This window comes from Ambystoma mexicanum, chromosome 6p (assembly GCF_040938575.1).
Source record: "Ambystoma mexicanum isolate Mex_15411 chromosome 6p, UKY_AmexF1_1, whole genome shotgun sequence".
NCBI classification, from domain to species: domain Eukaryota; kingdom Metazoa; phylum Chordata; class Amphibia; order Caudata; family Ambystomatidae; genus Ambystoma; species Ambystoma mexicanum.
Window position 1 is genome coordinate 1,346,812,742 of NC_090935.1, and position 27,885 is coordinate 1,346,840,626.

Sequence of the window (27,885 nt, forward strand, 5' to 3'; positions counted from 1 at the left end):
AGAAGTTAGTATTTTATTTTTGCAGAACAGAACTTTTCTTGGAGTGTCCCTTTTGAGGAATGCTTTACAGCGTAACACAGCGTGGTGATCAGACCGGATATGTGTATCTGGTCAGCTGGCACACTGTATTAATCTGCACAAGTGGTATTCTAACCCAGAATCCCGGACGAGCCCCCACTTTGTAAAAGGATTCAATTCAACACTACAGCTAAATCAACGCCTAGTCTATAATACTGAATGAAACCCTTATTGATATACCTTTATGTCCAGTTCATGCGTTCTGGATGACTACCCCTATATAACACCCCTCTCTTGGAACCCTCCTGACCCCACTGAGCCAAGAAGTAGTTCTGTTTTGCAAGTTAAAAGGTTTATTTGATAATTTAAACAATAGATATATATATCACACTTTATAATAAATTAATAATTGAATAGCACACTTAATCTGATATGATAAAGATTAACAACGGAGAATCTGGCACCAACACGCTTCTCTATAATCAATAAGGAGTTGACATGAAATGGATAAGGTAGCACACAGGTGAATAGGAACAAAAGAAGAAGGTGGTACAGAATGCTTTATGTAAGCTCAGATGGATGCAATGTTGAATGAAATGCAGTACAGAAAATACTCAATATGATTTCAACAAAACAATGTAATCACTTTTCTCTGGCAATTCACCCCCCCCTTTTATGCAATGCAAGGAAATGGAAGGAAAAGCACACAGTTCTCAGAAATGCAATCAATGTAATTCAGTTCACCCCAGCAAGCTTAGACAACAGAAGTTTAAAACACAGGCAAAAGTGCTTTGATATGTGCTCGCAATGGAGTGAAAATATGTTAAAAATGCTTTTAATTCCCTGTAGAGGTTCAGGGTGAGTGGTATCTAGTTAATATTAGTCCAGGCTCACACTAGCAATGATTCAGGGATGATTAGCAGGTTAAACGAATTTCTGGCAATGAAACTGCTGTTTTCACACGTGGAGAAATTTGCAAATCGCGGTAAAATGTCAAATCGCGGCTAAATTTGCGAATGCGTGTTCCGCGATTGCGGTAAAACTATAAGGGGTAGGAATGTGGTTCTTGGTGCGATTAAAAGCTAAGATTCTAAGCTTTCAGATGAAAGTTACTGCAAGTCTCTACGACAAACGGTCGCGGAGATATGAGCGATTTAGTGAAGGTCGTTTTTGGTTTTGCAAATTTTAAACGCAACACTTTTTCAGCTTTAAAAATGATGGCAGAATAACACAATTGCTAAGCTGCAGTTCTACTTAGATTAAAAATGGATTGAATTATATGATTTTAACTAAGAGATGTGTTCTGAGTTTTGCTGAGTACTCACAAGAGATTTTGAACCGGAAAGCGACTTGGTCACGGACTTCAGTCTGGTCAGGTCTTCCCGAGTTCCGCTCACAGCGCCTGGCCTCTGGAACTGCTAACATGGGTCTGGGTCAGTTCTGCTTGGTACTCACACTGTATTCTTGAATTAAATGGGACTCATCACGGATCTGGTCAGGGTTTTAGACTGGGCTCTGGTCTCTCTCTGGGCACAGCGTCTGGTCTCTGGAACTGCTCGCTCTCTGGTCTGGTCTCTTAGTTCTGGATAGATTGAAGTCTCTAGTTTGGCTTTCTGGAGGTTGATGAATTTGAAGTCTGGATCTCGGGATGTTGTATGGTCCGGCAGAGCGCGTTGCAGCAAATGGAATTGAAGGTCCCTATCTGTCCTGTCTGTCTGCTTTTATGTGTTTTGAGAGCGGGTGGGTATGTTGGTCATAACTAAACTTGCCCCTCTCACTTGTCATTGGTCAAATTTCCATTCCTCACTTGATTGGCGAAGCTAAGTTGTGTCAGAGTGATGTCATTTTATGGCTTGCAGATAGGACACTCCTCTGTCAGATTGCACACATTCTATATTTGATAACAAAAGACATATTTCACAGTTACACAGTTGCTTGAAATTACATATACATGGTGTGGCTGAATTTAGCCATGTCTCTGTCCAAATCTGTTGTTTCTAAGAGCTTGCATTCAGAAATGGCACATAATTGACTTTTTAACTGATTTTTCAATTTCTGACATTGACCCAACTTTACATACATGTGCGCAGGGAGTATGGACATTAACTGATGAAGTTTCAGATTTTTAACATGCATACATTTAGAGTAATATCCACTTTTCCGCTGACACCCCCCTGAACATACCACCGGTTCTAAAAACCTCTTAAACTGTGGGCAGAAAAATCACAAGAATTATGGTATCATTTATAAAATTTTCACATGTCCGCTCTATGAATGATCCATCTTTTTAAAGTTATGTTCTGGCTCCAAAGGGGTGTGGTTCCCTCTCAGCACAAGGTAGAAATACTGGTTTATCCAGTTCTGCCAAGCCAGCTTCTGTCTCCAGTTTCTCCCCCTCCCAGTTTCTGCCAAGAGTAAGCCACTTTTACGACCCCTGCAATATAAGATTTGCTTGGGTCCTGAAAGGCTCATTGTTCAAGAGGAAGCCATTTATGATCCTCTCAATAAACCCTCTGCCTGGGTGAAGGGAGTTGCATTGTTCACTCTCCTGCAGAGCACAGGTAATTCAATGATCAGATAGATGGTATATTCTTAGTGTGGCCAGCAAAAAGGCAGATAGTCCTGGGAACACAGCTGTGACTCAAGTTTCACTCCTGATGGGGGTAGTTGTCAAGCAAAATCAAGTTCCTTAAGCCAGACTTTCAGCTAACTGTCCTGTTTTTTGTTGCTTTTTAAATTAACTTGCAATTTTACACATGCAGCTACAATGCTGATTCTAAGTGCAAAACTATGACATTTCAACAGTTACAAAGGCATGTGACACCAAACATAGGTCACTCATTTAATCTAAACATTTTCGATTTTAGTGTCTTTAAATCCAGTGCAACTTAAACTGCTGACTCCATAGCTCAGCCAGTTTTGTTATAAGCATTGTTCTGGGCTCTTCATTTCCCAGATTTTGTAGGCACACAAAACTCCATTCTGCCAAATGTCTGCTGGTGTTCAGTGAATATTTTGCACATATTGTAATGTTTGAAAATAGGCATTTTGAGCCTGCCTTCAGAGAAACACAGGGTGGTTTTAAAACGCCGGCTTTTGGATAGTGGTGAGTACTGGTACTGCACCCATTTTTGGGATTTAACAAATGAATTCCCCACAATTCTAAGTTGCATTTGGCAATCAGCATTGCCATTCCCAATGGTTTCAGACTACTGTGCGGGTAGTCCAATGGTGGTTTTAAAGCGCTTTGAAGCTAACCGGCGCTACTGTTTTTCCTTTGGCAACCCATTTCCCTCATGGCAACCCGGCCTTTCATTCTCGCACTGGTGGGTGGCAAGTGAGGCAACCATTTTGGTGGGCGCACAAACTGCGCAGCTTTCCTGGATTTCGGCGCACATGTGGGTTTTCCGCCATCTTGAATTTTCTAAGCCCACAGCACCAAATGTTGCAGCATGATTACTTGCACGTGGGTCAAGACACCCAACAACACCAGCCAGAAAGGCAGTAAATTACGGAATAAAAGAGATATGGATGCAGTTAATCCGGCAAACATTATTTGTGTTTCCTGTCTTTTCAGGCATCTTTGTAATGATCCAAACTATGATTGGCAACATAGAGAAAACACATTAAATCAAATGAAATTATTCCTGGCTGTAGCCTCTTCTTGCGGATTTGTGATATCACCTTACTTGCTGACATCCAACCTCAAAGCCAACAGTGAAAGTGTAGGTTATTTGTAAAGAGGTTGAATTAAGTTGGGTCCAAGGCACACATTTCAGTGTAACTCTTTTGGAAATATGCAACTGTTTTGATATTTCCTCAACTTCTGTTAAACCTTAAACTACAAACACAAACTGTCGGCCACCACTAGCGGTCATTACATCAACACTAACTGAGCCAGGACTAAGACTCTCCTCTTTAGCCCTTTTGCACTCTCCCACCTCAGCAGCTATCCAGACCTAAAGTACTGCAGTCTATTAGATCTTGGGCTCTTTCCTATGGATAACACACTTCTAAGTATTGCTGCCACACCCATAGAAAGCAGATTGACACCCATCAATACCACAGGTTTTGCATCTGCCTTTCCCACTGTCTCACTAATGAACCTGAACTCCCTTTTTTCTTACAGAGCCAAGCCAATAGTGGTAGACGTGCACTATACAAAACCACTTACATTAAATGATGTGATGATAGCCACTGCAACGAGCCTGTAAGACTGATATGAAAGAAAATGTACATGTTCATACTTAAAAGAAATATTTTGAGCCAAGCACAGAGAGGCCACCAATAGTGGTAGACGGGAGCTATAATAGACCACTTACATTAAATTATGTGATAATAGCCACTGCAATGAGCCTGTCACGGATTCATCCATCACCCTCAGCTTCCACGGAGTTCACAGAAAGAGGCGACTAAATCAAATGCCGCTGTTAGACTGATATGAAAGAAAATATACATGTTCATACTTAAAAGAAATATTTTGAGCCCAAGCAGATGAGCGGTATGATTTCCATCAAACTATTGAGTATGCTTAAACAGAACGTTTCAAAAAATGTTAATTGTACAATCAATTGATATAGGTTGGTAGTTTTTCAGAAAAATTACCAGGAGGTCCCATCAGGCACCGCACATGTGCATAGTTGGGCCCTGTCTGAGACTGCACTCAGCCTGCCAATCTACTTAATAAAAACAGGCATACTGTGGGCCTGTAATTTTCATTTCTTGCTCTTTCTCTGGAAAATGTTCATGTCTCTCAGAACCCCTTGCACTTCAGATAATGCTGAGTAAGCCACTTCCGCCAATATGAAATTCGTTCATTCTCTGACCACTATACATATATATTGCTTAACTACCCGCCTTCGGCCAGGATTTCAGTTCTCAGATTTTTAAATCTCTGATCGGTAAGCCTCACTTCAGTTTCTTCAGCAGTTTCATTGCTTTATTTTTTAGCAGCACAAATTCTCAGATCAGTAAGTCTCGCTTGAGTTTCTTCAGCAGTTTCCTTCCTTCATTGTTCAGCAGCACTAATTCTCGTAACAGCAAGTTGTGTTTCAGTTTCTCCAGCAGTTTCGTTGCTTTGTTTTTTAGCAGCACAAATTCTCTGATCAGTAATTCTTGCTTCAGGTTCTTGAGCACTTTCATTGTTCTGTCTGAAAGCATGTTGAATTCTATCAGCTTCATGGTCTTGAGATCTACCTTCTTCAGAATGTTGATTGTGTTTCATCTTTCGTTTTGATTCGGGTGGGAATAAACCTGGGCAACACAGAGGAGTGAACGGCAGAGGAATTGGTGCAAATAAGCCGCAGAAGGAGCAAGTGGATGATGACAATGTGTAAGAAGAACATGAGATGTCAAACGGCCGGAGAGAATGTTGGGTGTGGTGGCTCTTCACAACAGTTGGAGGAGTGCCAAAACCTCAGGCTGCTCACGTGTGGAGCCACACTCAGTCATGGTCAAAAGGGTCAGTACTTTCTGGACGCAACATCCATGCACCGCCACACTGGCAAATTCCATCTGGCCCTCTAAGAAAGGCAATTCCTTTCATGGGACATTGGACGTCTTCCACATCCCCATCACCTCCTACCTCATCCCACTCTTGTAACAGCTCAGGTGCTTCTGGTTCCTGCTGCAATATCACAACATATACAAGAGGAGGTTGACCTGTACCTTCAAAGGACAAATGTCCTTTGCATACATTGTGATGCAATCATTGGGATGCACTTATTGGTAGAGGGGAGTAATGTCATAGTACCTTTGAGGCAGCGATGAACGCACATGTGAAGAACAATTGCCCCCTAGCATAATTTAACATCAAAAGTGCCTCAGCTCTTCCCTCCTCCTTCTGTCCTTCGTTTTCTGTTTCTGGTGGTTGGTGTCCCCAACAAAAGACAACATTAAAAAAAAAGTCCTCCAACAACAATTTTAACAGGAAATGAACCCCCAACATACTCCACACACATGAAAACCATATTTTCCAATGTGAATGTATTCCCAATAAAAAATTTCCAACCACAATTTCGCTAAAACTGTTCCCTGTAGAGTTCTCCCCAATCTCAGAAAAGAAATTGAAAAGTCACATTCTTCACTTGTGAATTATACTGGTTTTGCAATCAATAATTGACAGTGCATTTAAACCAAAAAAGAAAACTATATTAGTTTTTAACAGAATAAACCATTAGCAAAATTAATTAAAAAACTGAAGTTAGAAACATGTACAAAGTCAATATAGATAACTTGTGCCACTTTTGTGCTGTTGAATGGTGTCAAACCGTTAGCATAGAACCATACTTTAATGAAGAAGCATACAACCACCAACAACAAAAAACAATTACCATAATGAAGAGGCAATAACATAGTAGGAGAAACTATTACGAGAAAATACACCTTCATTGAAAAATCTTTCCAAACAAATGTTCAACCAAATCTTCCATAAGTGCAGACAGTTCATCCAGTGTACAAATGTTCATACAGCTTAGTTTGCAATGTCTAAAGCAATATATTAAAGTAAAAGACAAAAGTAGAAGGAAAACTTGACAAAACTTTAAATCCTCTCCGGTGCACATCCATGCCAAACTACAAGGATGTTATTTAGGCTGCATTTCAACAACATCCTGTTAAAGCACTTTTCATCACATAAAAATGTTAGCAACACACCACTCGACAATGCACACTCTTGTGCATAATTTATACCGTGCTAAAAGTCCAGCCAGAATTACAAAAACTCAATTGCATCTGTGAGAAACTAGAGGGTGTCTCAACTGCTAGTCTCCGAGCAGGGTCAGACTGGGACAAGAAATAGGCCCTGACACCCAAAAAAAAGTGGCCCACCCCTCGCCTCAAAAAAGTGGCACACCCCTCACCTCACTACCCTTGACCTCTGATGACATCACCGGAAGTGTTGTCATTTTACCCCACCCCAAAGTGCCATCCCGGGAAGCGATGAAACACGACCTTTCACCCCTTGACAAAACAGGAAGTGGTATGAATTTGCATTGTTCCTAAGTCCACTGCGAGAAATATGGTTATGATTTCACTAATGTGATATACATTTCATATAAGAATGGATCACCATATGTATCATTATGTGTGTGTATAGATCCATTACTGTGAATGCAAGCAGACGTCCAAGGCCAAATGATAATGTTATTGTATAGCACTTACACTTATCACCCAGCCTCTGTTGGTACTCATTTATCAACCTAAGAAGGATGAAAGGCTGAGATGGCCTTGCTGGGATTCAAACCTGCAGATCACACACACATCACAGCAGTAAGTGCTCAACCCACTGAGCTATCATATCGGCAATAGTAAAATGAGCAATTATTCTGCAGTGGATATCATTAAACTGGTAACTGAGATTTAACAGCAGACCAGATAAGTACATCTGCAGGTCTGGTGCAAAGTTGGCCGCATGTCAAGCCTGCATGCATCTACTTTCAGGCTTCAGAGGTTGGCAAAATAGAGAAAGCAGCACACTCACAGGACATCCCATTACTCTGAGCACTCGTTACCTCATACATGCAAAGAAACATCCTGAACAGCATGCCAGGGAGATGGGAAAGATAGACAAATTACAACAAAGCATTCATTGTGGCACAATGAAGTCAAAGGCCACTTGATGTGCTATGGTCAAATATTTGTACACTGTAAAGAAGGTTTTAGGCATGAGGATTTTGTCAAGTGACCGAGGAAAACAAGATGGAATGTCTTGTGATGATCATAACAGAGACAAAGGCAGAAAAAAACATGCTATTACTACAACTTGCAAAAGGGAAAATACATAGTCTGAAATGGATGCTTATTCTACTCTAAAATAGTCCGAAATGGATGCTTATTCTACACTAAAATTGGTTGTTTATCACTAATATCACTAATATGATATTACTTGATGTTCTATGGTCAAATATTTGTACACTGTACAGAAGCTTTTAGACACAAGCGTTTTGTCAAGTGACCGAGGACACGGAGATGGAATGTCTTGTGATGATCGTAACAGAGACAACGGCAGAAAAAAAACATGCCATTACTGCAACTTGTGAAAGACAAAATAGATAGTCTGAAATGGAAGCTTATTCTATTTTAAAATTGGTTGTTTATCACTAATATCACTGATACATATTTATCACTTATACAATAGCACAGCAGCTCCAGGGGACACCGTGCCCCCTGGAGTTGCGTCACAGTGACAGCCACCGACCCGGCGGCAGCCCCGGCCCCTCAACTTTGAATACTGCAGCAGCATGTGAATGATGCATGCATCATAATGTATGATGCACGCATCATGCATGCAAATAAATCATCAAAGCAAGGTAACATCTGTTACCTTGCTTTGATGAATTATGCCGTTGCAGATATTTTTTAAAAAATATATATATGTTTTTCAAAATAGTTTTTCTAAAAAGTTTTTTTTAGTCCAAACCGGCCCAGGCCTGGTCAGAAAACGGCCCCCACTCGCCAGGGACAATTTCAAACCGGCCATGGGCCAAAAGGCAAAGGACCAATCGAACCCTGCCCTGTCCCAGAGGATCTCTCTCAGGTGGTCAGACACAGCCATCGCCTTTGGATCCAGACCCTGGGGGTCGACCAGTGCGGGAGGATCTCCTGGGTTAGAGGTCTTCAGGGAGTGGGGATAAGACAGCCGATGGTGAGACACGGTATTCCCCCCTTTTTTGTTTATCTACCCCATCCTATTTTTTAGGATTTTCCGAAGCCCCAACTTCCCCCTCCCCTTTTTACACAAACACTGGGCCGAGGAAGAGAGTGATTGAGAGTAACCAGACTAGCTCTCTCACATCGTACTGGACATGACCCATTAATCGGCTCAAGAAGAATCAGGCACTTTACCCTAAGTGCATACATTTATACCAGTTAGCTCTCATCACACGAATAAAAGGCAACACCTAAAGGTATCTGTGTAGAGAAATTTTAATACACAATTGCTTTTGCCATTGGTGACACAAGAGACATTCAGCAAGTGGTATGCAGCAAATTGTTGCATTACATAAATTGTCAATATTATAAATATGCACAGAACAGCAGTGCAGTCTATTAAACCATGCATGTGTAAGTCGTTTGTGCAGTGCACACTCGAATGAATAATTTCTAGGCGATATTAGGCACATGGATGTTAACTGACTTGTCCAGGATCACATAGCTTGGCCAAGTGGAGAAGCAGGGATATGAGCCCTGGATTTCTGGTCGAACACTTTCTAGTTTAGGCAATGGGATGTATCTCTTCCATCCCATTTGAAAGTGTACCTTAACGATCAGTGATTCTTACATATCTTAAATAGGACTCTGATAACTTTAATTGATATGGAAAGTGCAAACCCACATGGAAAGAAATCAAGCTGACAATAAAAAAGAAACCTTTATGGAGATCTGCAAACGGAAATAAATCGTTTTCACTCTAAATAGTCACGAGCTGAACAGGCATTTCATATCGTCAAAAGATCACAAAGCAACCCAGAAAAGTAACTGGATTAAAAATGCACGTATTTTATTCTGCACAGTACAATTACAGACGAAAGTTTAGCAAACAACTGTTGATATGCTCAAAGCAGTGCACCCTGTTGGTCAAACAATATACACATGTTATGTATTGATCGAATAGTGTAGTGTATTCAGGTATATGGAAAGTTTAAAAGCAAATAACTTGACATGCAGGCCAATGGTGGTAACAAAACTCAGTGGACTGAAGACCTGCTGGGGAGATGAGTGTAATATCTAGGTCCCAGGTTTCAATCTCGGTTGGGCCTATTTTGTGTTTCGTCCTTTGAATTCAATAATATGATTCCCATTATTTTGAGAAATAAAAACACCTCTTAATGAAAAGCAGAGACAATAAATACTTAATCCTTGTTTAAGAATGGAAAACATCCTGTCGCTTTCTGTAAGCTAAAGTCCTACTTGCCACAAACTGCCAACTTCTAGAGCCAATTCTCCAAACTCATCGGAAAACAACTAGTCGACTGTGTGATAGACTACTGCACCGTAGGGTCTTCTTATCTCTTTCGTTGGTTAGCCACACAGAAGTAGTCTACATGCAAAGCATCAGCCGAGGGAGATGTTTTGAAAGCCAATAAAACTAGCAATGTTAACCAAATATTATCCATATATGCCATCTAACCTCACCTTCATTTTCAATCATTTTACAAAAATATTCAGAAATATTTTCTTGTCTCAGATTTAGTTGCCTTTTCATATAATATCGAAGTTTAATCAGCATGCATTTGTGGAAAATGTTAATTGGTTGATTTATGGGAAAGTCCCATGCCTTGACTCTAAATTATATTTCAAACTTTAAATGATCACACATACTCTCTGGACTGTGGCACAATCAAACAATGCCAACATATGTGATATAAAGAAAAACAACGAAGTATTGTGCCAATTCTGTTTTTATATGCAGCAAACTCCAAACACAAAAAAAGGAGGCATATCTCTATATACAATTCAAGCATTTTTGATATTACTACAGCAAAATCCCATATGTTAAGAACTGCTGATCCCAGTACATTGAACATTCTCTTTACAAAAGGAATGCATTTGAATCCTGGACTGTCAATATGTGTTTCACCCCTACAGGTTTTTTTTCGTGGTATAATGTTTATAGGTCAACTTTCCACTATGTCTCCTTTGCATTCTTAGGTGGATTCTTGCACACCTGAATTGGAAACCAGGTGAATTTATGAAAGTTAATTGAACATGAAAACCGTAAGCATAAAATGATGAAGAGAAAAAGATGGGAAAAGAAAACACAAAATAGAGAAGACAAACTAAATTAGTATGTCATTACTATAACTCATGTTGTAATATTAATAAATATACTTTAATTACTCAATGCAAATGCTTGTATTTCATTTTTATTATTATTGTTGGATGTTTTGCCTTTGTTATGCATTATACTCCAAATTGCTGTAATTTCAATTGTTGAAGAATTGATTGACTTTGCTGCCTGTACTTTACTACAAACAATATATTGTATACAACTATTCTTGTTTTCTAACCAAAAATGTGAAATGACAATTCAAAAATGTTAATTTCTGCAGGCTGATTAACAGATTTTCTTCGAATTGTGTTATGAATATCCACTCACCAATGTGATAAAGGCTTCCTGTCATAGACTTCTAATCATAGAACATAGATGATTTATCGTTAGGTACTGTTTCAAATAGATCTTTTGTTCTCTCTAAAGCAAAAACAATGTTCTACATGAATCATCATGATGTTTAATGTATTTTTTATATAAAAAGTATAGTTAAGAATAAAGGCTCACCTGATAGGTATATTTCTAATCTCTTGTCATACTTTCTATTTTCCTTCCAATGATATTATGCTGTTCAAGACTTTTATTCACACCTCATTGTGTCAATTGCTAGCATATATTTATATAATATTTCCTTGAAGAATAATGAGCGATCCATATTTTAGCAAAGTAGCCCAAATCAAAATGAATACGTCAAAATATATATCAAGTCATTCATTAATGAGTGTACCTCTATGGAAAGGTATTTACTGGCAATTTTTGGGATGTTATGTATATGGGACGTATGCAGCCCTCACATCTCTTGTTGTTCCATGTGCTATGAGTGTGCCATTTTGTTGCTGTTTACAACATTTGTCAAGTCTGACTTCAGCATGTACCCAGGTGATGTCATTTAATGATGTCAGCACATATGCGTATGTGTCATCTTTGGGTGTCTGATCCGATCATTATTTACTTTTTGGTCAAATTGTAATAAAAATTGACTGACTATATTAGATATATACAGTGTTTTTATTTGGTCCAATTTTTATGATTTTATTGGTTTTATTTCCAAAAAGCTTATATCTCCCTATTTGTACTAATAGATATGTATATTATTGGATTGTGTGCATCTTTTTTAGATTTTTTTCTTATTTTCTTTATTGCCATTGCCATATATTGCTGAGCAGTAATTTTATATAAACTGTTCAATTCTTGTTTGTTACTAATAAATTCGACATATTGCCCAACGATCATATTTAATAACAATCATATCCATATATGCATAATTTCAAAAGACCTTAACAACCTTCATATGTTTAAATACATTGTTCTTGTTATAAATGCATCAGACACATTGCTAAAATAGCACAGGTAATAAAAGCCATAGCCATGGATACATAATTAAAAAAGATATGTGTACAGCCTTTGTATATTTACATTACATCAGAAAATTTGCAAGATTCCACTTTAATAAGTTGAATTCCTGTATATTTCTCAACTTGTTTAAAAGCATTATGTTGATAAAAGTTAATCGAAGTCCATGTTGTTTTCAAAAGTCACTTATTTAAGACGATAAACTAAACATCTAACAAGTCAACAGTATGTATTATTCCATATACCAACATTACTCCAAATGATGTAACAGAGTAATTTCCATCATATACATATTCCTTAACATACCAATATCCATTTTACTGAAAGGCATTCCATTCATGCTAGATAGTAAGACCGGCATATGTTGTCCAGACTTCAAAGGTGTACCTAGCTTCCATTTGTCTGAGCTTTTGTTCTCTATTCCAACTACTGATACTGATCACCAAATTAACGGTGTGGAAAATCTATTTTCTGAAAAATAAACAAACCGTGAGATATCCAGGATATTTCTTGATCATACAACAAAGGAGGTGTGGGCTTCACCTCCAAAACACACCCAGTGACCTTGCATTAGAAAAACAGGATACCATATCAAACAACAGAGCTTAGCAAGGACGGTTCCACATCTAGGACCCCAAAACAGAAATCTACCATAAATGCCTAAGAACCACCATCGACTCTTTAGCCCCTCTCACAACTAAAACCCGACGCCCAGACAAACGTTCACGTTTTTGGTTCAATGACGAACTCGTTGAACTCAGGTGCACCAAAAGGGCCATAGAACACCTCCATAACAAAACCCACACTATTGATTCTGCCAACGCTCTATCAATAGCAAACCAAACATTCAAAGCAGCTATCATAGCACATAAAGCCAATGCCCTTAACTCCAAAGAGCTCTTCACAATACTCAGAGAATTGAAAAATCTCATCCCACCCCCTACACAGATTAACTCAAGTAAAGTATGGTGTACTACCATACAGAATGCCTTAACCTCTAAAATCCAAATGCTTCAAATCAAAATTTCCACTAAAAGAACACTACTGCCGAACAAAAACAGACTTCCACCTACCCTCGACAGACCCAGCGACATCAACAATACCCCAGTAAGCCATCTTAAAGTGCTAGACACCATCTCCAAATTAAAACCTTCCAATTGCAAAGGAGACAGCTTTCCTGCACACTTAGTCAAACTATGCGCCCCCACCCTTGCACGCATCATCACCAAATTTGTTAATTTGTTCAGCACCAATTCCGTCCCTACCAACATTAAGGAAACATGGGTTACCCTATTAAAACTGATATAGTATTGTTTCGTCCTCATTGTATATGTTGGCCTATGCCCAGTCGCTCTGCGAGAAAATCCGCATTGCAAGGTCATAACCTTAAGTTAATCGAGCCTCCATTTTAGGTCAAAGCTGCCATTTTAGTTATTCATGCAAAGTCACCCCGTGGCCTAAAATGGCAGACCTGTGTTCTCTTCTTCTAACTTAACCTCTTCAACCTTTGTAGGAGAGTTAATGTCCAACCTGCCTGCAGGCTACATGTTAGGGTCATGTAGACCTTGTCCTTTGTTGACCTCGGGATCAGGGGATTACTTGAATCGGTGATGTTAACCTACGAGTATATAAGAACAATAACACTGTTAAAACATGTAATGCGAAACATCTGTTTGACCTGCATTAAAGCAATGTGTAAAGAGTGTAAAGTTAACCCAGAGAATAATAGTGCTTGTTAGTAAATGTATTTAAAGGTAAACCGCATGCACGAGATATGTAAATTAGGAATGAACGTGGCGCGACCCTGGCCCAATACATGATTAACTTGTAGGAGGCTGGACATCGTTATGAAGAAATTTTATAAATACACTGATGTCCAGCTAGCAATTCCTGTTCACTGCTCACATTGAACCTTCTGGTGGTCTCTGTGATGTACTGATGGCCAAATAGCTATTTGTGCACTTTGTTTTGTAAACTGTACAGTATTGCAATAATGATTCTGGGAAACTTTACAAGCCGGTGTTGGTGTATTTTTCTTTGCATGGTGTAAAAGCCTTAATATTCTGTTTTTCTGATTCCACAGATGGCGCCCGAATAGGGACCCTCAAGATTGACTTTGTCTCGTTGAAGGTTGGCTCAGCTATCGGACCGGGATCGGACGGTGCGAACAAAACGGCCCCTCTGGACGAGAAGTGAATTCCTTGGCGGAACAGCACGATCCGATCCCTGAATGGTGAGCTGTAGCCCAAGACGAACGTCTTGATGAGGATCCATATATCGAGGTGGGTAAATTTGCCGAAATCACCAGACATGTGGGTCCTTAGAACAGTTCTTAGTAACCCGATCAGGCCTCCCAGTCCTTTGGTCAGGTGAATCGTGACCTGATTCTTAATCTAACCCTGACAATTTGAATTTGGCGCATTGTACTCGCGAGCACAATTATTTGACCAGGTAACACCAGAACTCTGATATGCCTGGGAAATTGTCTGCCTGCTTCAGGGCATTATTCCGCAGCGACAGACAATCTTTGGAAGATAGCCGTCCCGCACCACAGGAGGGGTCACCGGCATGTACTATGTACTGTAAGAAAGGCTTTGGTAGTATAGTATTTAATGACATTTGGCACAGACAGACCAGACATAATTCTAATCTTCGGTGGCCAACCAATGGTAGCTTTGAAATCCCTCGTATAGAATATTTAGAGTCTGTATTGGTAAAGAAAAAGGCTAGACCTGCAGCATTTGACGCATTGCACAGTTGGAAAACAGAAGCTTTGCAGCAACAAAAGAGTAGAGAGAAGCATATGCGTCGACATATGACGAGTGTCGAAAAGGCACTGTTATATGAGCAAAATAAACAATTGGAATCAGTTAGGAACACGGACAGAGCGTTTCAATTAGGCATTCAGAAAATCTACCCTTCGAAAGATTTTCATACGTCCGATGAATTGATTAACAAACTTTTGCATGAACGAAGGCCGATGCCTCTGCACCACCTCCGTACGTCCCTCCTCCTGGTGCTTTGCCCATTCCTGTTGTTATTCCTCCTCCTATAGTTCCTCCGGTCCTCCCTGCTGTTCTTCCAGTTGTTCCTCCAGCCGCCGCTCCTTTGCCTGCCCCCTTGCCTACACCCGTTGACATTCAGAATGTGCCTACTCTTCTTCTTCCAAGTAATTCCGTATCGCTTGCAGTAGACCAGGGAGCGGGATCAAGGGTTGTGACTCGTAATACTGTGTCCCAAGACAAAAAGAATTAATTGAGTGCTTGGGCTAAACATTGTATGGAGAAGGGTGAACAAGCGGATGTTTTTTCCACACTCGAAAATTTAAAAGGTATTCCTGAGAAAAATGTTTTTATTGAAGGGTTAGGAATTCAATTGAGCATAATGTGGAATAGATTAAACGATGTAGATCTCCCACAAGGGTTACGGGATTTGAACGCCTTAGCGTTGTCTAGAGATACTGCGGAGAAAGTATATGAGCATGCCAAGAGGATCTTTGTGTATAAGAAGAAGTTGGAAGAGTTACAGAATGAAGAAGTAGATGATGATAGTTTAGATACTATGTTCTTACAGAAACGGTTTTCTCCTCACCGTGAATTGATAGGTGAGGAAGCACGAATTTGTACAAAGGATGCGATAAAATGGATTTAAGAGATGAAGTATATGACACGTATGGTCAGTATACGTTAGAAATGCAAAAGAAAGTGATTCAGGTTATGGTAGAATACCTGCAGAATGAGTGTGTAAAAAGAAAGATTTGTTGTCCCGCAGAATTGTTGAGTGTTTATAAGAGAGCTTTTTCGATGGATACCTCTTCGACTGCCTTAGCGCTTGATTTGGCCCTGTTGCTTAGTAAGCTTTCGGAGCTGCCTACTTCTCAGTTGCCTATGAGAGAGGTCCCTCTGACATTTGTCCCAAAAGTTGAGATTGCGGCCGATGCTGCACGAGGTATACTCGCTGTGGACATTCCTTGTTCACGTCCCATTCTCAAGACAGGAAGTGAACACCATAAAGCAATCTATTTCTGATATAAGAAAAAATCTGACGGGGTTCGATAAAGAAATAGAGTCGGTCTTACAATCATCGGTATTCACCTTAAGTGATATTGATTTATTATTTCCCGTACTCCTGCCAGTCGATTTGTGGAAACAGATTAGGACTGTAGATGATGTGCCTGGGTTAGGAGATACATGGGATAACATGATTAGGCTCGACAGAGAAAGACCAGCTGGCGAGCGACCGCCTCAAGTGATATTAACTTTGCCCGATAGGATTATTGTAAAGTTAAAAACTATAGTTCCTGAAAAAAGGATCATTTGGGACAAGCTTACGGCCTGTGTCCAAGGAAAGTCTGAGGGTGCCACCGAGTTCTTCAATCAGTTTGAACAGGTATTTTTGGATTTCAGTGGACAAGATTTAGGCACAGAGTCAGGGAAAAGGCTGTTTGTCGACAAATTTGTACGTGGATTGCTGCCTGTCATCCAGTTACAGATTATGTCCTCCGAAAGCGCTTGGCAGGCGAAGTCTCAATCAGAAGTACTGCACATGGCTCAGTACTATGAAAATCGTGTAAATAATGAAAAGGAAAAACTTGAGAAAAAAAAGGGTGACCTAAAAACAAAAGTACTATTGCAACAGATTGTTAGAAACCCTAGAGGAGGTAATCAATTTAGAGGTCAATACATTCCACAGGGAAGTACGCCCCTGGCGCCGGTAACCATTAACCAGTGTGCCCATTATCGACAGGAAGGTAACTGGCGCGCACAATGTCCGACCTTGCAGCAAAGGTCATTTGGGAATATGGGTAGATGACCCAGAGGTCGCCCAGGTGCAGGGGGCCCTGGCAGAGGTCATTTTGCGCCAGAATCACAGCAACCTTCCTCACAGGATAAACAAGTTTCGAGTGTGGATAATAGAAACATTTTTGATCATCCTTCTGCCGCGTACCTCTCTGAATAGCTTCCTTTTGATGACATTCTGTTTCGTTAGGATTGCCCGAAACAGGATTTGGAACCAACGCCTATTCCCGTTCATCAGAAAGGCCCCTACATTGAGATGGCGGTGGGTAATAGGAAGCATCTATTTTTAGTAGATACGGGAGCACAAAGGTGTTCCATTGACCATTCACGGGTTCCAAACATTCCCCTGTCAGGGCAGTCCAACATTTCCGTAGGGTTTTCAGGCACACCTGTAGTTTGTCCGGTCTCTTTGCCGGTACCGATAACACTGGGTCCCTTCACGGAGCAGTGTCCATTTCTACTTACTACAAACTGTGGGGAGAATTTGCTGGGGTTGAATTTGTTGAAGGAATTGAATGCAGTAATACATTGCTCCCCGGACGGAGTTCGGTTAACAATTTCATCTCAGCAATCACTCGCCTCTCAGTTTTTGACTCGACCTTTACCGCCGGAATTCAGTAACATTTTGGAATGCTTATGGGCAATTGATGATAATGATGTGGGCATTCTTCAAATTGAACCTGTTAAAATTATTCTGAAACATGGAGTAAAATTGCCTCGCATCCCGCAATATAAGATCTTAGTTGAAGTCGAACAGGCTTTGAAATGTATAGTTTCTGATTTTGTACATCCTGGAGTAATTGAGGAAATTACAGGTAGTGTGTGTACAGCCCGATTTTGCCAGTATATAAAAAAGGTGATAATGTGATTCCTTTTTGATTTATAATTGATTTGCGTGCTATTAACAAAATTGTGGCTCCTCAATTTCCCATTGTGCCTGATGTTACCACGATACTAACTATGATTCCAGCTTCTGCCACTCACTTTAGCGTTGTTGACCTTAAAAACGCGTTTTCCAGTATTCCTATACATAAGGATAGTAGGTATTTGTTCGCGTTTACCCTCGGTGGACGCTCGTTCACATTCACTCGTGCACCACAAGGGTACACTGAGAGTCCAAGTATTTATAGTAGAGCATTGAAAGAGCAACTCAATACTCTCGAGTTGCCTACTACTTGTACGTTACTACAGTATTTAGATGATCTCCTCTTGGCTGCTGATTCTGAGAGTGCCTGTAAAGAAGGCACCATGTTGTTGCTTTGTCATCTAGCAAAACATGGCCACAAAGCTTCACTCAAGAAATTCCAATATTTTTGTCAGGAGGTCGCCTATTTAGGCTATCTCCTGTCAAAGGAGGGAAGAAGGTTGACACCTGAATGGATAAAAACTATTTCTGGCATGTCTGTCCCAAATACGCAAAAGGAAGTTAGAGCCCTGATAGGTATGGCTTCTTACTGCAGATTGTGGATCCCTAACTTTTCGTTAACGATTAAACCAATGCTGGCTTTGACAAAAAAGGGTATTTCTTTGCCATTGCCATGGACTTTGAAACACTGTGTTCGGCACCGGTTTTAGGAACTCCAAATTATGAAAAGGCCTTTGTGTTATATGTGCATGAACGTGATGGATGTGCTTTGGCTGTGTTAACGCAGGAACATGGAGGGAAGAATAGGCCGCGCGGCTATTTCTCATCCATCCTTGATCCTGTTGCATGCGCTTTGCTGAGATGTTTGAGAGCTGTCGCTGCTGCTGCTGCGTCTGTAAAACAGAGTGAGGGAATGGTCCTGAGTCATGCGTTAACCCTAATGGTACCTCACTCTGTAGATATTTTATTGAATAGAACTCAAACGCAACACTTTACTTCTGCACGATTGACAAGATACGAATTGATCTTGTTTGCTCCCCACATTCAAATTCAGAGGTGTTGTGTACTAAATCCAGCTGAACTTTTACCTGTCCCGCAAGATACTGTTGATGGTGACAAAACGTTGCACGATTGCCTTTACACTAAAGAACAAGAGACTAAAGGTAGAATTGATTTGAAAGACATGCCTTTGAATAGCCCACAAGGAGAGCTATTTTGTGATGGTTCTTGTTTCAAACTTCTGAATGGTACATCCATGGCTGCTTATGCCGTCACTACTTTAAGCACGATTGTGGAAACCAAAAGAATTATGCATAATTCTGGCAGGCCGCAGAAATTATAGCGTTAACTCGAGCTTGTGAACTTTCTGAAGGGCTTACGGTAAATATATATACCGACAGTCAGTATGCCTTTGGGGTAGTCCACAACTTCGGTAGATTGTGGAAAGAACAAGGTTTCTTGACCTCACATGGCACGAAAATACAGCATGGCACTTTAATAGTGCAATTACTTTTAGCGCTCGCACTCCCTGTTCAGGCAGCCATTATAAAATGTACAGCACATCAAAAGGTTACAGACGATATAGGAAAAGGGAATGCTTTTGCTGATCAGATAGCTAAACAAACTGCTACTGATTTTAGTTCAGAAATGTATGGTGTAAGGGAAACTGTAAATGTTTGCACTTTTGGTGAAAGTATCGATTCTGTAAAAGACATTCAAGCAGATGCTACTGTAGAGGAGACCAAGAAATGGGTCGAGGGTGCAGGGAGACTGGATGGTGATGGGTGTTGGGTGGACAATGTTGAAGGAAAATGATTACTCCCTGACGCCTATATTACAATGATGGTCATTATGGCTCATGGTCCGACCCATGTCTGCGCGCATAAATTGACTAAAATGTTACACAGTGTATGGGCCAATGATAACATTTTCAAAATTGTGGAGCGCTTTGTCCAAGGGTGCATGGTCTGCTTGCAGCACAATGTAGGAAAAGGTACCTCGACTCCTAGAGGAAGTTTTGCTCCACCTTCTGTTCCGTTTGAAGTTATCCACTTTGATTTTATTGAGATGGAACATTGCAACGATCTTAAATATGTGTTGGTTGTCATTTGTGCATTTAGCAAGTGGGTTGAGGCCTTCCCTGTTAGAGATGCAACGGTCATAACCACGGCAAAAACTCTGTTGAAAGAGTTCTTTCCTAGGTTCGGGCTGCCGAGAGTCATCTGGTCGGATAATGGGCCAGACTTTATCACTGCCTTAATCCTACAAATATGCAAAGGATTGCAGATTGATAAACGGTTCTACTCGGCCAGACATGCCCAAAGTGCCAGATTAGTGGAAAGGCATAACGGCATTATAAAGAACAAGCTCGCTAAGACGTGTGCCGGCACCAAGTTAAAATGGCCGGACACCTTACCAAACGTGTTGCTGTCGATGAGAACAACCCCTCAAACTAAGACTGGGCTCTCTCCCTTTGAGGTGGTAATGGGAAGACCTGCTAATATTTGGGGTATGCCAAAAAGTTGCTCATTGTGGGATATAGAGAATGTGCTTCTTTCAGATTACTGTAACCAGTTGACTAAAAATCTATTTTCAATTTATCACCAGGTGCGAGAGGCATTACCTGTACGATACGAGGGTCCCGGTCACAGTCTATGACCAGGGGACTGGAGCCTCACGAAAGTTTTGAAAGGTCGTCTTGTCTTGCACCTCGGTGGAGGGGTCCCTACCAGGTCCTGCTAGTCAACCAAACTGCTGTGCGGGTAGCAGGGCGAAAGAACTGGATCCATGCGACACACACCAAACGGATCTCGCAGCCCGTGCCATACGATACAGAAGACACAGAATCCCTTTCCAATGCTGTAACCAACGTGCCCGAAACAGCAACAATCGACAAGAGAGTATCGGAGACCGTTCCAGAGTTCGTAAGGCCGGACAAAACGGCCATCTTGTCTCCGCACTCTCCAACAGTGGTACTTCCGGATCAATCATTTTCTGATCCCATTTCCGTTCACTCGCCACCTCCAGTGGGAAGTGACAACATCCTTTTCTCTGACCCTTCAGCGCCGGAAATTGTGAAATATAATTTACGTCCAAGAAGATAGACGTACGGCACGGTTTGACTGTGCGATCGAGGAAATCATTTGAGGGCTTGCCTTTTGGCCCGACTCTATGAAAGGATTCTGTTGGCTAAGGGTTGTGGCAAAGACATTAAGAAGACGCGCGACTGGAGTCGCCAGCAAACGAACAATTGGTGTTTTTCGATTGAAGATGACGATGCCTGCACTCGCTACCGCTCGCACTGAACTTTAAGACAAATATGTGGCTAGCAGAGACAATGATCAAGCGTGTAAGGGGACCCTGAAAATGTATTGTTGCCTTTTAGTAATAATAACTGGGTTTGTAGTAACTATTGGTTTTGGGTTATGGTATCTGGAGGAAGCATATCCACTAGAGGACTTTTTACCTGTTGAAAATGTATCTGTTTTCCCCACTCCTTCCGTGCAATTGCATACCTTGTCGCCTAGAGATTCTTCGCATAGACGGAATTATCAGAATAATACTCTTTTGTTAATAATTAATGCCACTCATGCAATTTTGAATAGGACCAACTGCTGGATCTGCTCACATCTACCGCAACATGGGGATAAGTGGGCTAGGTTGGTACATTCATCCTTTACCTTTGACAATTGCTTGTTATGCTTCTCTTAGAGCACTATTCTTTGGCCGATGGAATAACAGCATCTCAGGGAACTTTGATGGTACAAATTTGAATAGTTTTGAAAAACGTGTTTTGATGCCCCTGGGATGCTCGATTTTTTGCAAATAGGAGTAAGCCAAACGTTGCTTCTGTTAGGCCCTCTGATAGATTGCCTCGTCCTTTTCAGTCTTTGATCTCTTTCAAAATGGCTCCTATAGGCAATAAGGATGCCACGCCTCCATCTTATTCTGTTAACCATAGCCCCGATTCAGTTTCCTTCTGCATACAGAGGAATGGAACACGGTCAATGGGTAATTTTAGAAAATGCACCAACGTTGCGAATTTGACTAGTGAGAACAGACCTCTGTATGTAGGTGAACCTGTCTATTTCGTTTGCGATAATGTGGCATTTCCATGGTTGCCCAGGGATTGGCAAGGAACCTGCTATTTAGGGATTCTGTTACCTGGGGTATTTATTGCCAGTACTGCAGAAATTTCGAAGACTCGTCCGCGACGAGGTGTGGAGGGGGATACTCCAGCGCAAACTCTAGGAGACATCATGAAATCCTTTGTGCCATTTTTTGGGCAAATTACGAATTCAGAAGATATCAGGGGACTAGCGAGAGTACTGGAGAGAACCATCAACCGGACCACTGACATACTCTATAATATGACTTTAGAACAGAAAGCGATAAGATTAGTAGCTCTTCAGAACCGGATGGCATTAGATGTCATTCTAGCAGAGCGTGGAGGAGTATGTAAATCGGTGGGGTCCGCTTGCTGCGTTTACGTACCAGACTCCTCTCCAACAATCTTTAGGGCGATCCAAAATCTACATGTTCTTAGTTCGGAAGTACATGTTCCTGAGGGAAACTGGGAACTTAGTACATGGTTTTGGGACCTCCTACGGTCATGGGGATGGAAGTTGTTTTCGGCCCTGCTGATTATCTTGGGTAGTTTTCTACTCCTTTGTTGTTGTATACAGTGTCTCCCAGGTATATATTCGGTATTAGGGGGGTGTTGCGCGCAAGCAACAAGTGTTTTAGGGCATAGAATATATACGCCCCAGATAAGGTTTCCAAGGAGTACGTGTTGAAGGAAACTCTAGTGTCTGATCTAATGGCAATAGATATGTCTGATAATGATTCGGGGTGTGTACACATTGAAATGTGGAATTAGTAGCAAAGTGATTGAAGGTATTTTAGCGCTTGGCATAGGCCAAAAGGAGGGTTTGTTAAAACTGATATAGTATTGTTTCGTCCTCATTGTATATGTTGGCCTATGCCCAGTCGCTCTGCGAGAAAATCCGCATTGCAAGGTCATAACCTTAAGTTAATCGAGCCTCCATTTTAGGTCAAAGCCGCCATTTTAGTTATTCGTGCAAAGTCACCCCGTGGGTTAAAATGGCCGACCTGTGTTCTCTTGTTCTAACTTAACCTCTTCAACCTTTGTAGGAGAGTTAATGTCCAACCTGCCTGCAGGCTACATGTTAGGGTCATGTAGACCTTGTCCTTTGTTGACCTCGGGATCAGGGGATTACTTGAATCGGTGATGTTAACCTACAAGTATATAAGAACAATAACACTGTTAAACCATGTCATGCGAAACATCTGTTTGACCTGCATTAAAGCAATGTGTAAAGAGTGTAAAGTTAAACCCAGAGAATAATAGTGCTTGTTAGTAAATGTATTAAAAGGTAAACTGCATGCACAAGATATGTAAATTAGGAATGAACCTGGCGCGACCCTAGCCCAGTACATGATTAACTTGTAGGAGGCTGGACATCGTTATGAAGAAATTGTATAAATACGTTGTTGTCCAGCTAGCAATTCCTGTTCACTGCTCACATTGAACCTTCTGGTGGTCTCTGTGATGTACTGACGGCCAAATAGCTATTTGTGCACTTTGTTTTGTAAACTGTACAGTATTGCAATAAAGATTCTGGGAATCTTTACAAGCCCTTGTTGGTGGTTTTCTCTTTGCATGGTGTAAAAGCCTTAATATTGTATTTTTCTGATTCCACAACCCCGCTCCTAAAAAAACATTCTTGGATGCGACTGTCCCCACGAACTATCGCGCCATAAATACTGTTCTCTTTCTGCTTAAAATAATCGACAAAATAGCCTATTCCCAAATTCAAACTCACCTTGAACAAAACTGCCTCCTAGGAGTGCTACAGTCTGGCTTTCGCCATTATCACAGCACTGAAACGGCACACCTGGACCTTAAAATACAGATGGACTCCATAAAAGATGCTGGCAAACTATGCATCCTCATGCTGTTAGACTTGTTCGCGGCATTCAACCTAGTCGATCATGACAAATTATGTGCCACAATAGCCAAGGACTTCCTATTTTCGCAATATGCCACCACTTGAGTCAAATCCTTCCTGCTGGATCGAACAACCAGGGTCTCCATCGGTTTGGGGGCTTCAGACCCCATCCCTGTACCTTTAGGCATCCCACAAGGCTGCTGTTTATCCCCTATGCTATCTAATGCGTTCACTAAGCTACTATTTGCTGCACTGGATGCCTTGGGTTTTATCTACACTAATTCCGCAGATGAGACCCAGACCCTTATCCCCATCACTGGCAATCACGACCAGGACACAACAATGATTAACAAAATCTATGCAATAATCCAAAATTGGATGGCATTAAATAGCCTTTGTCTCTACGATGAGAAAAGGGAGTTACTCATTATTCAACAATCAACATCGATGGAACTACCATTCCAGTTCTAAAACAGGTCAAAACACTAGGTGTCTGCTTAGATGCTAATCTAACAATGGCCAGACACATTAATGCGCTATCCTCAGCCACCGCCTACACAGCTAAACTGATTGCATTAAGCCAACAATTCCTGACTATACAAAACTGCTGCAATGTACTTTTGCTTGTAAACATTAGTATAAACACATTTAACTTTGTAAAGCATTGAAAAGTCTAATACATTTCTTTTGTGAAGACTATGTTAACTGTGCTGTGGACAATTTCTTAATACATAAGGAGAAAGCTGCTGTATTAACGTAAATGGATATTGAATTACACATAAAGGAATATATGCATGTTTGTCATAACCTAATGTTGTGTACAAAAACAGAATTGGTGCAATATTTACTCTCAATAATTGTTTTTGTATCGATTTGCAGTAGACTGCTTTGGAACTGAATATACGACTTCCTGTTTATGATTTTTGGAAAACCTTCGTGTGATGCCTGTATAGTATCTGCTTTAAAGGAAACAGTCAAACTAATTTGCCAAAAATAATGAGCTTGCATATTAACGTGACTGGCGGCCAAATGATAAGTAGCTTACATTGTAGTATTCGCCTAAATGACAAAACACACATGCTACTGTACAACTCATGATCAAAGCGTTATTATAACAGGGCAATAATGTCCTTATCGTAATTTATAGTGCAAAGTGGCAAACGTGAGGTATGTTCTCTGCTTTAACATTTAATGTCTTTTATTTTAATTTAAATCCCTTATCATAATTTGCAGTTTATACTCCAAGAAGCGCACAGGAGGTCTGCGCCTTACTTGCCATTCAGAAGGGGGGTGTAGATTTTTAACGCAGCCAAAAGCAGCACAGTAATATTTTGCATGCATATTGGCTCATAATAAGGGCTGGTAGAACCATATTGGGATTCAGCCAAACAGAGTGAAAGTTGTTAATTGAAGAGAAAAAACACCTACCTGTTGACTGATTAGTCATCAGTTGAAACAATATATACTCAATATTTCGTTTTTGTTAAGGACATAGACAGAGAGGGGGGGGGCAGAGGAAGCAAAGCCCCGCTTCTTGGGGGCGATGTGCTGCTGAAGAAGGCCACTGGAGTAGCGTTTAATTGCCACAAGATGTTTGTGAGAGAATCTTGGCTTGACTCAGAGGCAGCTGACGTCTTTTCCCTTCCAAATTCCTTTTGTAGTATCCAGCAAACATTTCTTTTCAACTGTAAGAGTGAATAACTGAGCACAGATTTTGTAATTATGTGAAATTGAATAATACTAGCTTAGCAAGAAACAGTGACCGACACTGACATTGATTGATTGACATGAAATTATTGTTTGATTCGTACTAACTGATATTAAAGCAACAACATTTTAGGAATCTTCGAGTTCTAGATCAACCAATGTACAAAGGCGTTTGTAAACCCTCTGTGAGTCTGGGCTGCACTGGATCCTAGGTTGTATTTTTTTTTGTTTACAAGAAAGTATGTCTCTAATACACTGGGCTGGAGGCTTACGCCCAAGCGGTTGCGCATGGCCCGAAGGACTCCTTTGTTCTCTATCTGGGAATGTTTGACAAGTCCCCTCATGGCAGGACACACCCCAGGGGGCTGTGTGGGAGTCTCTTTGATCTGGCAGATATGGGCAGGGGGCATAGAGGAGGAAGTATAGAGAAATATAGGAGAAGATCTGTGCACGGTTGAATGGCCCTGCCAACTTGGAAATGTTTAGGCCTCGCTCCTTCCTGTGCCCCCTCCCAACTTCATGCAGACAAGGCACCATTGTAGCTCACATAAGAAGGTACAACTCTTGTGACAGCAGCTGATATTGACCACTTATAGAAGGCTTGAAGTGGACCAATCCGCTGTGGCAAAAGGACTAAATACGGGAGTGAGCCTCCTGCCTCACTTTAGTTAAATCCTTTTTGGACTGAAGAAGAAGAATTTCACTGGAACCGTATTGGGGTATCAATCTGACCAAAAGATAAGGATTTCCAAGTAAGGAGCGAGACTTTCCCAACAGACACCTGAGGGGAACAATGAACTGTTGCTGGAAACCCTGCCTGCTGCTGAAACCCTGGTACACAGAACTCTACCCACTGCTTGTGGCACACCTGCAAGTGTTCCAGAGCACCCTTCCTGGCTGGGAACGACAATAAAAGTACTTAACTTTCCTCTGAAACCCTGGATAGGTAGCCACAGCAATCCACAATAAAAATAAGCAGCCTTGGGCCCCATTTGATGATTCAAGACGCTTTCGAGCCAAATTGTTTTCCAGCCACTGGCAGGCCCAACGGAGCTGCCTTTGACATTCTATGTTTTTTGGACTGCTTTGATCTAGTTCGAGCTGTTGACTCACCTGCATGTTCCGGCAGTGCCTTCGAGCCAGCACAGTTAATCACAGTTGTTGGACCCAGTCCAACTGTCTCACCACTCCATTTGAATCAACCCTTGAGACATTGAACCGAGGGAATGTACACATTGCCTGTTTTCAAGCTTCTTTTGAAATCTCAAACCAGGTTTGCCTCTCGTTAACACCAATTCGACCCACCAGAAAGCACCCAGAAGCCTAGCTCGAAGCTTTTGAGCCCCCAGAAGATGATTAAAGGTATAGCACAGGGGTTATGTCCTCCTGTCCTGGTTTTAGGAGTCCTAGTGGCAAGTAAGACCTGACTTCATACATTCTGATGAAATGTACATTTAACTGCAAACTTTGCTACAAAGACAATTCCCCACATTCCCCAATATTCACACCCAAGGGCTTCTGTCATCTAAAGTCTGCATAGCCTACTTATTTTCTTGAAAAAGGTGGGTTGTGACCAAAGGTTGGAAGCTGTATAAGTTAAAGATGTTGAACAGTACCCTCATGGACATCACACTTGATGTAACCTGATTTCTCCATTGTTTGTTTACACTGTTTCCGATGGTTATGTTATTATGACATTACTTTTGCTACATTTTACCTTTGTGTACTTAAAATAAAAGTGTAATGACTATGTAAACAAAGTGAGGAATGATGTATATATAATAAACGCGTCGTAGCTATTGGCACAGCTCCATGTATGCCTTTACCTTGTGTGTGGCTAACTTAGCTCTTTATGACAAAGCGCAATAAAATACATTTTCTCAAAAAAAGGGGCGGTTTGCTAGTGTTTTTTAAATTTGTATTATTTTATATTAACATTTCAAATTCGTTCAACCATACAACAGAACTCCCTATCCCCCCCCCCCTTCGTCCATACCGCAGGAGCCAATGTCTTTGTACCCTTTGTTTAACCCATCTCCATGTCAATCTTCAATTAATTACAAGATATCTAGAAGGTTTAACCTCTGTAGGCAAAAAGGTTTCCTATAATCGTTTTGCAAAAAATATAAGATGGGGCCCATTCAAAGGTGCCCCATTCCTGTCTGAATAACCCTTGTTCTTCTTGAATTGAGTGTGTAACCCATTCTAACACTACAACATTCCACACTTTCAATAACTAGCCATGCTCACATGGGGCTCAGCCATGCCCACACGGGGCTCCTTTTTGTCTCCATTTTAGCTCCACCACTAATAGGGCTGCTATAATAAGCACCATATAGGTTTTAAATAGCAGTTTAGACTGTGGCCTACGTTTTGAGTTCCAAAGTCCAAGCAGGCATT